This window comes from Pinus tabuliformis, chromosome J (genome assembly GCF_031772625.1).
Source record: "Pinus tabuliformis cultivar Carrire ecotype Pingquan chromosome J, CPIR1, whole genome shotgun sequence".
NCBI classification, from domain to species: Eukaryota; Viridiplantae; Streptophyta; class Pinopsida; order Pinales; family Pinaceae; genus Pinus; species Pinus tabuliformis.
The window spans coordinates 747,244,233-747,247,745 of NC_142295.1; the positions used below are offsets into that span (position 1 = coordinate 747,244,233).

General features: G+C 32.3%; 1 pseudogene; it reads left to right on the top strand.

The window, feature by feature from the left end:
• The first annotated feature begins 1,116 nt into the window (after window positions 1–1,116).
• On the top strand, window positions 1,117–2,292 carry LOC149228883 (G-type lectin S-receptor-like serine/threonine-protein kinase SD2-5 pseudogene; annotated as a pseudogene).
• The last annotated feature ends 1,221 nt before the right edge of the window (window positions 2,293–3,513 follow it).

The following is a 3,513-nucleotide window of genomic DNA, read 5'->3' on the forward strand; positions in this document are numbered from 1 at the left end:
TTTATTATATATCTATATATATATATATATATATATATATATATATATATATATATATATATATAATTGACATTGAAATATTTTATTTGATGAATACGTGCCCCAATCATATTTGAAAATAAAAATTATTTATTCATAAATTTCTCTCTCTCTCTCTCTCTCTCTCTCTCTCTCCTCCCTCTCTCGCTATATATATATATATATATATATATTTAAAATGATATAATGAATTACAAATATCCTAAACAACCTATTAATGGAATAAGAATTTTCTCATTATATAATCCATATTACAAAATTTCAATTAATAAAATTATATGCACACACGCGCATATATATATATATGTATATATATATATATATATATATATACATATATATATATATATATGTATATATATATATATATATATGTATATATATATATGTATATGTATATATATATATATATATATATATATGTATATATATATATATGTATATATATATATGTATATATGTATATATATATGTATATATATATATATATATGTATATATATATATATGTATATAGATATATATATATATATATATATGTAGATATATATATATATGTAGATATATATATATATGTATATATATATATATATATATATATATATATATATATATATATATATATATATATATAGGCCGATAGGCCTTCCTTTGAAAGAGACTTTCGTCGTCCTTTTCTTTCTAACGTTGACACCTGTCGTGCAATTTCTGTTTATTATCTTTGTCATTCTACCGAAAGCAACTGCTGGAAAGTCATATCCACTTAACTACTAGAGTTGTAATTGACAACCGATAAACACAAGGAAAATACACATGGTATATGTGTTGTTGTCATTATTTAATAATGTAAAACAACAGTGTTGCTTTCTGCACCATTTATCATGCCGGGGATGGATACGTGTAACATGCTTAGCATATATATCGTGAAGCACTCCAATCGTTCCTGCATGTCTTCTAATAAACTCTATTCATTTGTGTTAAACTCGTGAGTATCCCTGCTAGGAGTATGAAATGAGATAGATGCATCAGAAAAGCATAAGCGTGCAATCCAATTAATTTATGCAGGCGAACGTAGGTGATGAATTCTGTGCAAGATCTAGAGGGGAATGCTGGTGAATTTAAATCTTGAATTATCAGATTAGTCTTCCTCAGCCCGTTGGCATTGGGCGTGCTTTTTTTGGTGACCTTGTTGGACATGCTATTCACAGCCAGAGGAATTGTGCCATATATCCTCCTCCCACTCCATGGTGGCATATTTGTCTCTTTTGTTTCCTGTAAATTGATCTCCAAGTGGCAGAGAACACGAAAACAACAATCTACTGAAGGTGCCAACGTATTCAACAGAGAGTATCTAAAGAATCTGACTGGTCTTCTTGTAATATTCGCTTACGAGAGCATTGAGATAGCCATAGGCGGGTTCAGCAAAGAAATTGGAAAGGGAGGATTTGGGGTAGTTTATGAAGGAACTTTGATGGATGGTACACTGGTGGCCGTAAAATGTCTGCTAAACAAGTCGAGGCAGGGACAGGAAGATTTTTGTGCATAAATCGCCATGATATCATCCATCAATCATTCGAATCTTGTGAGATTGGATGGAATTTGTGTAGAAGGTGCTCAACGTATTCTGGTCTACGAATTCATGCCCAACAGGTCTCTTGATATATGGTTGTTCGGTCTAGGAAAGTGTTTAGATTTGAAAACTAGATATTCAATTGCTCTGCATACCACCCGGGGACTTGCGTACTTGCACAAGGAGTCGAGGCTTTGTATTCTACATCTAGATGTTAAGCCTCAGAATATTCTGCTGGATGAGGATTTCAAGGCGACTGTGTCTGATTTTGGTATGGCAAGATGTCTAAATAGAGATATAGAAAGCCACTTGGTGACACTGGTGAAGGGCACGATTGGATATATGGCGCCCGAATGGCTTTGGGGAGTAGGAATCACATCCAAGAGCGATGTCTTCAGCTACGGGATGGTACTTCTTGAGATCATCAGCGGGCGCAGAAACGTCCATAAAAATGGGGATTCGGACAACTGGTATTTTCCTTCCATTGCTTTTAACAAAACGAGGGAAGATAAAATGGAAGAATTAATCGAGAGTGGATTAAAATTGCAAAGGCCTGAGGGTTTTGACGAGGCATGTAGGTTGATAAAGATGGCGTTGTGGTGTATTCAAAGCAATTCAAAATTGTATGTATGTCCTGCATATTGTCTTTCAATGAAATGCATTTGGGTTCGTAGAAATAAGTAGATAAATCAATTCAAATCTCAAGATAAGCATATTTTAAAAATTACGTTTTCTTGGGGTCCTTTATAAATATAGTTAAAGTCTATAAGCACTTTTTTAAGGCATTACATCACACCTCAGTAACTAACTTAATCATTTGCACATTTCTTGTCTTTTGGTGAGCGCGTTGGGACTTTTACAAAAGTTGTCCTATTTTTTCGAACACAAAAAGGATCAAAGAACTAGATGTATCTGTTGTGTTTCTTTGCTTGTTTAAAATTTTTGAACAATTGATATCGTTCGACGTTTATGTAAATTAATCAAAGTCTGGCAAATTTTAGCTGAACAATCCATTGCTACTACGTTGTAGCATTTCTTTTTGCATTCTAGTCAGGTGAAGCAGTAAACCTTGGTGCATAATTAATTGTAATGGCCCTACTGTCTTTTAGCTCCTGAATTTATATTTTATGTGAAAGTCAAAGAACTTATAGCTTGTTAATAGAAAAGAAAAACTTATTGTTGGATGATAGAGCTTGACATTATTCTTGTGGTTGATCTCTATCAGATGAGTTTATGATTGTTGAGTTACGACAATGGCAACGTCCTTAGGTTCTATATGCATTTTATTATCAATATAATATTTTACATAATATTTCTCACTGTAACTGGAAACAGAATGATGTTCATCTAAATTGCACTCCATTGGTTGACATTTGAATGATGGCCATCTTAATTACACTTCATTGGCTCATTGAAGAGTATAATATGTAAACAACTTAAAAGTGATTATTGATGAGAGGATGAGATTTACCATTTTTCTCTTTATGTTATCTGCAAAACATAAAACACATATAGTTCAATCGCAGATATTGGTTATGAACCAAAACACGTTCTAACTGGTCTAATAAAATTGAAACTTGAATAGCTACTTTAAACGCATATGATAACAAACACTACTTATGAGAACAATGGTGTTTCACAATAGAATTATAATTAAAAACTTTTAATTTTCTTTGGATAAATACAATTGTGTCTCTTCTTATGGTCACTCGTTTTAGTGACCCACTAGTGCTCACTAGAGCTGAAAATTTTCTTGTCCTTGCCTTTGGAGCAATTGTATGTATGTCGAAGTAAAAGCAATTATGATATCACTATTGATTTGCCAGACCATTGTTATGTACTTTTTCAGGTCTGAAGATGTGTAACTTGTCATTTAGCTTGGTACATTCTCTTGTATACCACTTT